The sequence below is a fragment of the Pleurodeles waltl genome, chromosome 8 (assembly GCF_031143425.1).
Source record: "Pleurodeles waltl isolate 20211129_DDA chromosome 8, aPleWal1.hap1.20221129, whole genome shotgun sequence".
Taxonomy (NCBI): Eukaryota; Metazoa; Chordata; class Amphibia; order Caudata; family Salamandridae; genus Pleurodeles; species Pleurodeles waltl.
Genome location: NC_090447.1, coordinates 52,828,875 through 52,843,894, shown reverse-complemented (window position 1 = coordinate 52,843,894; position 15,020 = coordinate 52,828,875).

The window sequence follows — 15,020 nt, the reverse complement described above, 5'->3', positions numbered from 1 at the left end:
TTCAGGAACAGGCAGACTTGAATCAGAAAAGCACATTTTTCAACACAATTTTGGCATTTTACTGGGACTTACCCCATTGTTACTATTTTTTGTGCATTAAGCCTCCTTCCAGTTAGTGACAACAATGGGTATGAAACCAATGCTGGATCACGGAAAGCTAAACATTTCTGAAAAGTAGCTGAAATTCTGAATTCACAAAGGGGTCATTTGTGTAGATCCTACAAGGTTGTCTTACAGAAAAAAACTGCTGAAATAAAAAGAACTATTGAAATTGAGGTGAAAAAAGCAATTTTTCTCCACGTATTACTCTGTAACTTTTTCCTACAATGTCACATTTTCAAAAGTAATACATTGTTACATCTGCTGAACTCTTTTGGTTTTGGGAATATATTGGGCTTCAATATCATCAAGAACCTTAGGTTTCCGGAGCTAATAAACAAGCTGCAATATAAAGAGTGAAAAATAGATATCAAGGAAAACTTTGTATTTCCAAAATGGGCACAAGATAAGGTGTTGAGAAGCAGTGGTTATTTGCACATCTTTGAATTCTGGGGTGCCCATGCTGTCGTGTAGGCTCTCATTATTCTAATGAGATTACTGGATTTTGAGCAGCAAGATCGTCCACAGTGTGGGGGACTGAGTCTGACCCACGGTGGATGACACTTGTCGCTCCAAATCCGGGATTTGCTCCGGCTAACTAGCAGTGCCTCATCTCTCCCAAGAGGGAGAGACGATTGGGCAGCCGAGCGCATGACATATTGGTACTTCTCAGGGAAGTCATGGTCACTCAAATCACAACCGGTTCTCTCATACACAGTGCGGTCTCATATACAAAATGACAATAAAGGCAGTATAAGTTTTAAAGATTGGTTTAATAAAACAACTGCATTTTGGACAACAAAGCGTGAGCTGCAATAACCAGAACTACACAACACAACAATATTAAAATAGTGACGATGAGAATGAAGCATAAGAATAATGCTATCATGGTGCCACTAAAATCGATGGACTATTCCCTATCTAAATCATATTTCGAGCACAGCATGTTAAGCTCTTTCAGGTTCCCCCGGGAGGACATCAACCCTCATACCTGAGCAAAGGCCTGTGATCTGCGTCAGCATCTGCAGCAGAGCATTCAGCATACAGTTGCGGTTCCCTGGCTGGAATCTCCCTCTAGACATGTACTAGGGCTAGAAAGTGCTTTTATGACTAACACAGCAGATGTTCTAAGAAAATGTCCCTACAGAAGGATGTGTATTTTCTACGAATGTTGTAGACTAAACTTCTACCACGTTTAACAGCAATTTACCAGACTGCAGCCTTGACTGAAGCACAGGGTGATCAAGAATGCATTGTTTGAGAACACAGTGCTGAACTAAGCAAAACAGTTTGATAGAAGAAATTAAAACAAGACCGTAAAACTGATTATTCTAAAAATAACAGTGCAAAGCTGAATAAAATATATCTAGGTCAAGGTGCACAGCGGCCTAGTGTGTTAAACTAACGTGCATGGAGCTATACTTAAAAATGGCTACACAACACCCTCCCCTTGTCCGTAGAAAGTGGTTCAAGCCAAAAGTAAAAAATCTCAACCTAAGATATATATAAAACCCTACCCAATTTTGACAAGTTAAGAGGACACACAAGCATACTACTTGACAATTTAAAAGAAATGAGCATGCGGTTTAAAAACGAATTCAATGAAAAAAATGTCAATTTAGAGTAGTTCCGAATCAAGCACGAGTCATGGAAAGCAAGAGATGTTCCACTTCGGCAGGTGACAAAACTGGAAAATCTGCACCAAAAATAACCAAGGAGCAGGTGTGTTCCATAGCCCCAGTATCAACCAAGTCGGCATCCCGTGCAGTGCCCATTGACAAGTTGATGGCAACTTCCTTCAGGAAGGGTAGCTCGTACTCGCAGTGCGCATGTCTGGTAATGAACCCTCAACGAGAACATCAACAGATCAGCATCAATTACCGGGGGGCATTGCTGTGTAAGACAAACTTCCAGTGCATTTTCAAAAGAGCACCAAAGGCACCGAAACACGGGCTGCACACAATCCAAAATCGGTCTGGATGACAAAGACCAGCCACACCCCAAATGTTCCAGGACTGTTGCTCCAAATTGCTGCATCATACGTTCACAACACAGCTGCACTGATTAGAGCGCCTTCATTTGTCCTTGTTGCGGTGGGACAGCCATTGCGGAAAAACAACAGCAACAGCAAAATGCCGGCTAATAAAGCCAAAGTTCTCGGAAATCCACCAAAAATACTACCGAAAGTTGAGTGGATAGCTGAAGGTATCAAACTGAATATAGAGGAGAAGGTATGAACAAAACCAATACCAACAGCTCTGAAAAAAATTGCTAATCCAGCTGTGCTGGACGCATTAAATATACATCCCACAAGTTCACCAATGTGCCTCGGAAAATTCGTATTTAACAGGGACTGTATTTCTGCCGACGACTTTGCCACTTGAAGTGCATAGGTCTTGCGTGCAGATGAGAGGGCCACATGCTTTTGAAACAATAAAGCCTTGAGTCTACTCAACTTGTCAAAATTCACCCTTGAAGTAGCAATATGAGGCCAGATATCAGCTACCTCCCTTAATTTAGTGGGGGGAAACAGAACGTTCCTGCAGCATTTAACGACCTTAGAGACCAAAACAACGTAAACTATTCCGGGCTGCATGCCACAACAGTCTTCACTATTGAGAAGGACGTAGCTGCCGTTTGAAAGCACCTGGAACGTTGGTCTAATCACGGGGACTGGAACTCCCTTCAGATAGCAAGCCAAGTTTGCAACCGAGGCGTTACACGCCCCATGCAAGGACAGCTGTTTACAAACCATCGAATGGGTGACTGAAGCCTCGCATTCACTACCACTAAGAAAGACCTATTTTATGTCATTGAAGCATTTGTATGAGAAGGGAAGCTCCCACACCTCATGTATGTAGCTATCTGCCAATTTTTCATATCTGCCTACTGGAATGTGTTTCAAACAGGAGGTGAATTGTAGCGTTGAAATAGGCAGATTAATAACCCTGTGTATTAACCACTCTGCCGATGGTATTTCTGCCACGGTGAAAGGCAACCCCTCTATTTTCTCTATGCTTTTTTCTTAGCCATTAGATGTTGTGGCCGCGTTAGATTAAAGGAAAAAAATATTTCCCTGGCACTGATGTGCTGCCACGGAACGCGACCCGCGACCCGCCTTCAATGTTTGAAGTGTCCAACCCAACTGCATAATGGACCTGGTCTGACTCTGCCCATGGTATAAAGAAGACATATCAGATTGTATAATGTCTATAGCAGAAGATACAATGTTGTTTATCATATATATCCGGTTGGACAAGATGTAAATCCCCTTATCCACAACAGCTAATGCCTTTTCCAAATTTTCCTGGTCTATTTGCCTTAACGGGGCTGCAGCATCTTGTTGGGAAAGTTTCCATATTTAATTGTATACTGCATACAAGAAATGCTTCCTATATGTTATTTTGGGGCCTGACAAGAAATCTTGTAAGTCAGTGGTGTTAGACAAGAGATTGAGGGGTGCTTTAACCGCATCTAGTGAGGATGATTTAAGCCACTGTTGGCACAATTTTCCTACACTATGAGCCAGATGAAGCAAACATTTTGCATGGTGCAAACTGCGAAAATCGCAGTTTGCGCCATGCAAAATGCTGTTTGCGATGCTCATTCACAATTTCCGAGTCGGTACCGACTCACAAATTGTGAATGCGACTCGCAAATAGGAAGGGTGTCCCCTTCATATTTGTGACTTGCATCGCTATGCTAAATTGCTTTGTGACGCGAATGTCAAGTAAGTAGTTACCACCAGTGTCACACTGGTGGTAACCCATTCGCAAAAGGGAAGGGGTCCCCATGGGACCCCTTCCCCTTTGTGAATGTTGCCAAAAAGGGTTTTTCAGAGCAGGCAGTGGTCCAATGGACCACTGCCTACTCTGAAAAACCGAAACCAAATGGTTTCGTTATTTTTTTTATTTTGCAACTCGTTTTCCTTTAAGGAAAACGGGCTGCAAAATAAAATTTAAAAAACAGCTTTTTTTAAAACGCAGTCACAGACATGGAGGTCTGCTGACTTCAGCAGGCCACCATCCATGTGAGTGCAGGGACTCGCTATGGGGTCGCAAAATGCGACCCACCTTATTAATATTAATGAGGTGGGTCTTTGCGACCTCATAGCGACTCGCAGTCGGTGTCTGAGACACTGTATTGCATCCGATTTTGCGAATCGGAAATTGCGAGTCGCACCGACTCGCAATTTCCGATTTGCAAAATCGGAAAATGCTACATCTGGCCCTATATTTTGTAATTATATCAGCATGTTCCGGTGATATATAGCGAGGGTCCGGCCTATTCATCCTAAAACCCCTGAGGAGGTGACAAAACGTTGATGACACCTGTTGGTATCTATGGGCCACAATACCCACGCGCCTGGACATGTCAGTGAAGCATTAAATGTATCATTCTGGACCCACTCATTGAGCTCATCTTTGGTTGCATTCGTGTACTTTTGCCAGTTGTCATATTTTGCAGGGGCAGGTATACTGGGCATGTTTAATTCTCAGATTGTTGCTAAGCGTAAACAACTTGTTTGTTGCACTGTTTCATTTAAAAAGATCATTTGAACCGGGATGAGACATGCTCTAAACAATGTTTCCTTTCCCTTGGTCTGCCAATTTTTTGTTCCCCAAACACTTTTCAAATCAATAGATTTGGACCAATATTCATAACCTTCTATTGATAACCGGGAAACAAAGGATTCTGAATATATAAATTTCGTATTGGTCAATAACATATGTAGATCCCTAATAGGAGTTACTTTAAAATAATATGACTCAGCATTTTTTTGATGATGCCCAGAAAAATATGCAAACTTTTCAGTATAAGTTTTAGAACTTCCTTGCAGTGGAGTTGGACATTGTTCCCATTGCGTGTAATTAAATATCGTTTTGGGACTACTCGCTCTATGTATGAAGTGGTGCCCATAAAAATTATAGCAAAACATATCACCATAATTTTCTTTGAATTGGTAAACATCTTCGTTTTCAAAGACAGTATAATATTGCAATTCTGTCATCATAGAATCCACTGTTTTCACGTCCCAATCATCAGATACAATGCCTGGCATGACTATATCATTCATTGATAATTTTAACACATACGGTAATTGAATCATTTCCGTGGGACCATATATAACGAACATTACTTTGTCCCAAACAATCCCATCAGGAATTGGCACTGCGGAAATGTTCACAAAAGACAAGTCTCTTCGAATTTTATGTGATGAAAAATGTGGTTTCAAAACCTCCTCCACCTGTTCAACCGCCAATCTTTCGGGAATAAAATGACCATGTATTAACAAGAAAAATGTTATAACAAAACCAATCCAGAGTAGAAAGGCTAAAACAGTCAAAGAAAGCCATACATAGTTCCATGGAAAAATGAAGTATGTTTCTTTAAGCCAATGTATTAGCTTACGTGCACCTGACTGGTCAGCTGTCGAAGAGGCAAATGAATCCAACAGACCGTCGTTGAAGTCGGCAAAATAACTAGAGGCAGTTCATGCAATTGGCGCCATTGTCAGTGGTGGAGTTGGTGTATCCTGTGGTGGCACACTGTAGACAGCACCATCCATCTGGCTAGTAGTCTAGGTGACTTGATCAAATGTTTCTAAATTGTTTGTTGTTAGTGGAACTAAGACAAGATCATCATCCACCCTCCACAAGCTCGGAGAGGTATCAGTGTTGGTATAAACAACTTGTTGCGGAACTTCTTCTCCAGTAGTGAGAGGGATTCGGGAACTACTGGATGTTCCTCTTGGTCGGCTGTGCAGGATCAGCCACATGGTGCAATTTGACATTGTCAATTGAAACAAAACGATTTTCCTTGGCACCTGGCAACGGTGGTAGAATAACAGTTCTGGTACCGTGTATCCCCAGCACAGGGACTGGTGCTCGATAAGAAGGGCCAAATTATTTTTTCACTGCAACCTTTTCACGTACAAGATCCCCAACTCTGGGAATCCAGCCGGTAGATGTTACAGGCACATCCTTAATTCCTGTGGAGGCAGCACTTTTAGGAATTATCTTCACAGAACTGTTGTAATTCCTGTAAAACAGTGACACGTTCATTTATGTCAAAAGGTGTTTCTGCTGCCTCCACGCCAGGACCATCAAGATCCGGAACAAACTTTTGAGTTCCGAACAGGCACTCATATGAAGTACGACCCCCCAGGGACCTTCTAGGCAGGTTATTTAGTGATCTATGAACTCCATACAGGTGGGTAAGCCAACTACGACCCGTACCTAAGACTCTGGCTGTTAAGGATTGCTTTAAATCGTGGTTTATTCGCTCCACGACACTATTTCCCTCGGGATGAAATGGAGACGAGTACTGTAGTTGGACCCCCAACAAAGCCATGGTGTCCCTGAATGCCCTTGAGGCGAAAGCAGGGCCCTGGTCCGAGTGGAACGCCGCAACTGCATATGTACCGATAAAGACTCGCAAACCTTTAATAACAGTCCGAGCGTCAGCCGAGCGCTGTGGCCACACCCATACAAATCGGGAGCATGAATCAACAGCGACTAATATGTCTTTGTATGCACTATCAGGTGTTAGTGGACCGCAGTGGTCCAAGTACAAACACTGTAATGGTTTGCTCGAAATCAAGAGGGGTGTCTGCGGCGGGCCCTTGGCCGTGGAAACTTTGAATTTGTTGACAGATGTCACAACAAAGGACATGCTGCTTAGTCTCTTTGTAGAGCCCGGGCCACCAATAACAGGCCTGTAAGATTGAAATTGTAGCCGCCACACCAGCACGTGCAGATGCTACCCCCTCATGTGCTGCCTGCTCTGATCAATTGTGGTCTTATATCTTTGTTAGGGATGTCACGTACGCCTACGCCTGGTATTCTAGCTTCAGCATTCAGCATACTTCCCATATAGTATTGATATTTATTAGGGAATCCTTTAGGATGGGGCATACCATCAGCCGCAGCCTTTAAGCACCCAAAATGTCTGCGTCTGGTTTGGAACTCGAACGAGTCACTGCAGCTACACTGCCTACTGCCACTGCTGACTTTGCGGCTTCATCAGCTAAAGTATTTCCAGCAACGTGTATTCCAACGCGCTGGTGTCCAAGTGTATGCACAACATGGACTTTCGGTAGCGTCTCTTTCAGGTCTGCTACCTTCCCCCACAGGAGTCTGTGTTTTATGGTATTGCCTTTAAAATCTCTGAACCCATTCTGGCGCCAATAATGCAGATATTCATTAAATGACTAGACACAGTAATATGAATCACAAACAATCAGCGTAGGCTGTGCCGGATCCTTATGTTCTAGTGCCATCAGCAGAGCTTTTAGCTCAGCCAATTGTGTTGTACAATCCCCTAAAGTCTGTGTAAAGGTATGTAGGGGACAGAATTTCTCCCCCTCCATATAGCCACTTACGACTGCGCAAGCAGCAGAGTATTGATGTTTAGTTCCAATCGCCGGTTGCGCAGAGCCATCGGTGTACATGATTCTATGATATTGATCGATAAGCAAAGTATTCGCTGGAACTGGATATTTTACTTCATATTGTAGAAATTCCTGAGTTTGTAACTTTGGATCAAAAATGTAGTCTACATCAGTGGCTGTTAAAGACGTAGCCTATTGTATTCAATGTGGATGTAGTGCTTTTGTGTTCGGAACGCTAGCTTTTGTAACAGCCTCTAGGGCTGGAATTGGAGAAACGACAATAATGCGTTTCCCTTGGGCAAGAGGTCTTTCTTTATTAACAGCCATCTGTACAGCAGTGAGACTCTTCTCTGTGGGTGCAAAGCGTTGTTCAGCTGCTGAATACAAATGTGATTTGTATGCAATCGGGACTGTCTCACCTTCATTAAATGTCACATAGGTGAAACCGATGGCCCCAGCTATTACCCTGATGACCAAATGTGTTTTGTTGTCCCTTGTGTGTAAATATTTTGCTGCTTGCATGTCTGTCTGCAATTCTCAAAGAGTGCGTGTTTGTTCAACTGTCCAGAATTTACTTGAAAAATTGGGACGTATTAAGTCATATAAAGGTTTTATGCGCGTAGCATAATCGGGAATGTAGGTTCTGCAAAAATTTAAGAAACCCAACAATGATTGGAGTTTTTTAATTGTATTCGTTGGTTGTAATTGTGCACATTTTTCTAACAATTGTGGCGCTAGGCTCTTCCCTTCATTCGACAACTCATATCCCAGGAATAGGATGCTGAGGAAGGCAATTTTGTTTTTTTTAAGTTAAATTTGTAGCCAAGTCCGGCAAACCCTACAACAATGCGGGCTACCCGCCTTAAATGTTGTAGTAACTCATCGTCCGTGAGATATATATCATTTACATATGACAATGTTTCAGAGTCAATCTCGTGTAAATTGGCAGTCACGAGCTGAAACAGTCCTGGGCTGTTCTTATACCCCTGAGGCAAACAACATAATTTTTTCTGGGAGCCTAGTGTGCTAAAGCTTGTTAAGCCCCTGCTTTCAGGTGCTATATTCTGGCAGAAGAACCCATTTAAAATGTCTAAAGTTGTTTTGTATTTTTTCCGCACTCCGTTGCTCATTAGAGCAGTGCTATGTGAATTTTGTATAGCATTTGTGCGTGTATGACTGTTTAAATGTCTGTAGTCTAAGACTATTCTGTATAAATGGTCTGGTTTAGCTACAGGAAATAAAGGGTTATTCATCGGAGAGACACAGGTTTCAATCACACCCTGTTACTCTAATTGCGTGAGTATTTCTCTCACTGGTGCTTTTGCTTCATGTTTAATAGGATACTATGGTTGTGGCTGAGGGTTCACTTTTAATGGGGATTACATGGTAGGGGGATTCCTTATCCCATCCTACATGATTTCTGTATAATGCTGGTGCCTGTGCTAGAGCCCATTCAATGGAATAGGATTCAGCGAGTTCCTCTGGAACAAGGGGCGAGAAAGAAGGCTTAATAACATCTTCTCCATATGGGCAGGTACGGACAAAGTCAGGCGGCCAATCTTGTTCAACAGACAAGATGGCATACACTTTAACTATGCGATCCCAAACGATTGCGTGTATTGTGCGTTCAATGTCTCCTTCTAATTGCAGTGCTACTCTGTACACCCTAACAGGCTCGGAGACATGCATGTCAGCTGTTTCTATTTGTATAAAGTCATCAGTTGCTTTCACCTTCAGATGCTCTTGAAGATTCCGGCAAACTATTGTGACCTCTGCCGCGCTGTCTAGCAATGCTAGAAACCAGTTCTTGTTCTTCAAGAGGACCCTCTTCCTGTGTGGCATGTCGAACTGAGACTGCTGCCACCTTTTTCTTTTTAAATTGTTGTTTTTGTTGGACAGGTTTCTCTTCCTTTTTAACAGAAACCTCCAAAGAGCGTTGTAATTCCTGTCTCGGTTCACGTACTCTGTTCTTCGCTCTGATAGCCAATCTCTCTCATTTATCTTTTCCAATGAGTCCTGAAAGGAACGTGATTGGCATGTACCATTATATTGCTATCTATCAGGAGTTTTGATATTAACTCTATTCCTGAGATTATACCTATTCTGTGGGGTCTCCGTACGTGGAGATTCTCCCCTTTCTTTTTTAGTCATTTGTTGCTTTTTATCCCAGTTTTTCTTGTTACCCTCTAGTGGCTTTTTTAAATTATCTTCATTTGTTTTACCCTCAAATTGAGGTTTTTGTGGTCTAGCCCCTAGGCTATCTCGACCAATACTTGAATATGTTTCCGCTGCTATTTTAGGCAGCTCTTGTTCTTGATCTTGTTGCAGAACGTCACAGAGCCGCATGTGCAATGCGAGTGTAACTGCTTCCCCTTTAAGGTTACTTAAAATAATTGAGGATACTGCGGCAAAGTCGCCCATCAGTTGCATCCCCAAATCTAGGGCCAGGGCAGCCCCATATTCATCTTGAATTTGTTTTAACACCTCTGGTGAGTTTGCAAGTGTCGGTGTACCGTGTGCAGTTGTATAGAGCGCGGCAAATACCGTGCCCCATGTATTACAGTTTTGTACTGTAGGGACCATCCCAAAGGGCAAGCACATTGTTAATAGTCTATGTTTATCCAGAGGTCCCGTATGGGGAAATACTGCCTCCAACGTATTTATTTTTTGTGCTAGCCAAAACGGAGTGTCCTCTCGTTTGGCCGATACTTTATCCATAATGGAATGTACAGTCACCGGATTTATACCCAGTGTTACGCATATGGATGTGCTGGGTTTGTATTTAAAGTTTGCATCACAAATTGCACTAATCTTCTATATATTGCTATTAATTCAATGTATAAGCGACGAACCTCAGCTACTGCTAAATTCCCAACTGCAGGATGTGGTGTATAAGCAGCCAATAAAGGCCAGGTAGGACCATCATTACTTAGTGGACCTAACCTAACTGGTAATATTGTATGGGGTAGGGTGCAATCAAGCCAATTATTATGTTCTTGATAAGATAGAGGTAGCTCTAAATATGCGTACGCTCTGTATTGTCCAGGCGCGTTCGCAACTGTATATGTATGAAATGTATTTGTGATCCCATCAACTGCTGGAAATGTGACCCAAGAGTAAAAAACGTTCTGTTCTATAAGCTGCCTGGGCGTCCACCACGAATGTGACTGGACCTCCCTGAACCGTTAGGCCATTTGCTAATAAGTGTGCTGTGAGAGGTTGTCTCATGTTACCAGCTATTTGTACAATTTGGGGATTTGCCATGATAGAAGCACTATGAGTTCAGAGAAGGCACACCAAGATGGGGTTTTTCCTTTTAAAGTTCAAGCTTGAACAACCGCCAGCTGTAATAGGATTACCTATACGGCTGTGGTGGAAATCCTCAGTACCACGGACGTCTCCGTATACGGCACTGAGGTGTCATTATATGAAATGAGACTGAGATACTCCGGTGGACCCGAAAATTAGAGCCTGACCAAACGTTGGTGGCGCCATGTTGCGTAGGCTCTCATTATTCTAATGAGACTACTGGATTTTGAGCAGCAAGATCGTCCACAGTGTGGGGAACTGAGTCTGACCCACGGTGGATGACACTTGTCACTCCAAGAGGGAGAGATGATTGGGCAGCCGAGCGCATGACATATTGGTACTTCTCAGTGAAGTCGTGGTCACTCAAGTCACAACCGGTTCTCTCATACACAGTGCGGTCTCATATATAAATGACAATAAAGGCAGTATAAGTTTTAAAGATTGGTTTAATAAAACGACTGCATTTGGATAGCAAATCGTGAGCTGCAATAACCAGAACTGCACAACACAACAATATTAAAAAAGTGACGATGAGAGTGAAGCATAAGAATAATGCTATCATGCTGCCACTAAAATCGATGGACTAATCCTGTCTTTCAGGTTCCCCCGGGAGGACATCAACCCTCATACCTGAGCAAAGGCCTGTGATCTGCGTCAGCATCTGCAGCGGAGTATTCAGCATACAGTTGTGGTTCCCTGGCTGGTATCTCCCTCTTGATGTGTACTAGGACTAGAAAATGTTTTTATAACTAACACAGCAAATGTTCTAAGAAAATGTCCCTACGTAAAGATGTGTGTTTTCTACGAATGTTGTAAACTAAACTTCTACCACGTTTACCGGCAGTGCACCAGACTGTAGCCTTGACTGAAGCACAGGGTGATCAAGAATGCATTGTTTGAGAACACAGTGCTGAACTAAGCAGAACAGTTTGATAGAAGAAATTAAAACATGACCGTAAAACTGGTTATTGTAAAAATAACAGTGCGAAGCTGAATAAAATATATCTAGGTCAAGGTGCACAGCGGCCTTGTGTATTAAACTAACATGCATGGAGCTATACTTAAAGTGGCTACACAACAATGCAAGCATGTGAATTATAGGGCATTTCTTAAATAGATGGTTTTTTTTACACAAATTTGGAAGGAACATTTTTTAAGAAAGACAAGGGGCAGTAACACTTGTTTTGCTATTCTGTGTTTCCCCAAGTCTTCCGATAAAAATGGTACCTCACTCGTGTGGGTAGGCCTAATGCCCGCTACAGGAAACACAACATGGACACATCACATTTTTACATTGAAAACTAACATGTTTTTTGGAAAGTGCCTAGCTGTGGATTTTGATCTCTAGCTCAGCCGGCACCTTGGGAAACCTACCAAACCTGTGCATTTTTTAAAACTAGACAAGTTTGGAATCTGAGAGGAGCCATAAATTTCTTTCTACCCAGCATTCCCCCAAGTCCCCCGATAAAAATGGTACCTCACATGTGTGGGTGGGCCTAGTGCCTTCAACAGGAAATGCTCCAAAACACAACGTGGACACATCGCATTTTCCCAAAGAAAGCAGAGCTGTTTTTTGCAAAGTGCCTAGCTGTGGATTTTGGCATCTAGCTCAGCCGGAACCTGGAGAAACCTACCAAACCTGTCCATTGTTTAAAACTAGACACCTAGGGGAATCCAAGATGGGGTGACGTGTGGGGCTCTCATGAGGTTCTGTTACCCAGAATTCTTTGCAAACCTCAAAATTTGGCCAAATAATACTTTTTCCTCACATTTTGGTGACAGAAAGTTCTGGAAACTGAGAGGATCCACAAATTTCCTTCCACCCAGCGTTCTCCCAAGTTTGCCAATTAAAATGGTACCTCACTTGTGTGGGTAGGCCAAGTGCCCACGACAGGAAATTCCCAAAAGTCTACGTGGACACATCAAAATGATCAAATATAAAACTACCTGTTTTTGCGGGTGCACCTCCCTTTTTGGTCCTGGGCTCAGCAGCCATCTAGGGAAAGCTACCAAACCAGATATTTCTGTTAACTAGACACCCAAGGGAGTCCAGGGAGGTGTGACTTGCATGGATCCCCAAGTGTTTTCTCTCCCAGAATCCTCAGCAAACCTCAAATTTAGTCCAACTTTTTCCCACATTTCTGTGTGGGATCACCGCACCAGGACAAATTTCCTACCACCCAACATTTCCCTCAGCCTTCTGGTAAAAATGATACCTCATTTGTGTTGGTGGGCCAAGTGCCTGTGACAGGGACAAGCTAAAAACATGTCAAAATTGAGGGGGAACCAAAGCGGTTCCAAATGGGCAGTTTGAAAAATAAAGAATTTTTCGCCTGAAAAGTGCAGCAGAATTTTAATTGGTATACATGTGACAATATTGGGTGGTAGGAATTTTGTGGATTCCTGCAGATTCCATCACAACAATGTGGGAAAAATGTGTGATTTCCAGGAAAGTTGGAGATTTGCAGGGCATTGTGGGTAAGAAAATGGTGTGGGGTGCATGTGAAGCACACCACCCTCGACTCAGCCAGATGTTTAGTTTTCAGATGTGTCTACGTCTTGTGGATTTTTCAACATAGAAGCGTCCCAAAGCCCAAAAATTCCAAAGTCCAATGATTTTGAGAGTTAGACAAGCTCTCATGGCCTAAATGTAAAACCAAAACTCAAAATAATAAAATGTCCTCTTGCTTGCCGTTGGATAAGATGTTTTAGTGTGCGGGTGGAGAGGTGAAAGACTGTTACCCCTTCAGTTGGGGTGGGGGCATAACCATGCCCATACTGGTTGGTAGCCATCTCCTCACTATTTTATTTTTTATTCCCTGGCATCCAGTAGGCTTTCTCTTGTGGAGATAACCCTTAAAAAATAGGCGGATCTGCCCCCAACAGGGACATATCTGGCCAACAGTAATGTGCCCCCATGGAAAGCGACCCTTGCCCAATGGGTTGCCGCCCAAACAAAACACACACAATCACACACACCATTCCCTGGTGCCTAAATGGTTTCTGCCTAATAGAAATAGGCTGATCTGGACCCAAGGGGGGAAGAAATGGCCCAAAATAAATTTGTCCCCCTAGGGGAGCGACCCTTACCTAAAGGGTCGCTCCACTTCTGTGAAATTGATGCAAAAAAATCCCTGGAGCCTAGTGGTTTCTGTCCCCCTTGGGGGCAGTTCGGCCTATTAAAAATATGCTGATCTTCCCCCCAAGCGGGGCAGAAATGGCCTAAAGCAAATTTCCCCGAAGGGAGGCACCCTTGCTTAAGGGGTTACTCCCCTTGTATGAAACTGAACTAAAAAAAAATAAAACCCTGGTGTCTAGTGGTTTCTGACCCCCTGGGGGGCAGAGTGGCCTAATAAAAATAGGCCGATCTGTCCCTAAGGGGGACAGAAATGGCCTAAAGGAAATTTTGCCGCCAGGGGAGCGATCCTTGCCTAAGGGCCGCTCCCCTTTATTGTAAACAAACCAAAAGAATAAACTCCCTGGTGTCTAGTGGGCGTTTCTGACACCCGATCGCTTTGCGATCGGGCAACAGAAATGTTGAGAGAGACATCAAAGGAAAGTCCTTTCCTTTCTTTTGATGCCTCGCCAGCCCCACTTCCCGGTCGGAGGAGAAATGCTTTTGCATTTCTCTTCCGGATCGCACTGGAAGCACATCTTCCCCCCAATGGGCCGAGTGCAGGCCACAGCGACCGTGGCAGAGGGCTAGACCAGCTCGTCCGAGGCACCCAAGAGGTTAAGCAGGATGTGAATTGAAGTGTTATAAGAGGCAGATTGATAAACCCATGTATTAAACATTCAGCAGATGGTGTTTCAGCCACAGAAAAAGGCAACTTTTCTAACTTTTCAATATTTAGTATAACATAAGTCTCTTCCTTCTTAACCATTATTTGTTGCTGTCGCATCAAATTAAATGCTGAGAAAATATCCCTTGCGCTGACATGTTGCCAGGGAATGTGAGCAGATTTCAATGTTTGTAGTGTCCAACCTAGCTGCATAATGGACCTAAGCTGGCTTTGTCCATGTTGTAAAATTGATGTGTCGCTTTGTATGATTTCTTTTGCAGATGAAATGATTTGGTTTACAGTGTATATACGGTCGGAGAAGGTGTTAATCCCATTATCTACAATGGCTAATGCTTTCTATAAATTTTCTTGATCTATGTGCCTTAACCAGGCTGCGGCTTCGTGTTGAGATGGTTTCCAAATTTCATTATAAACTG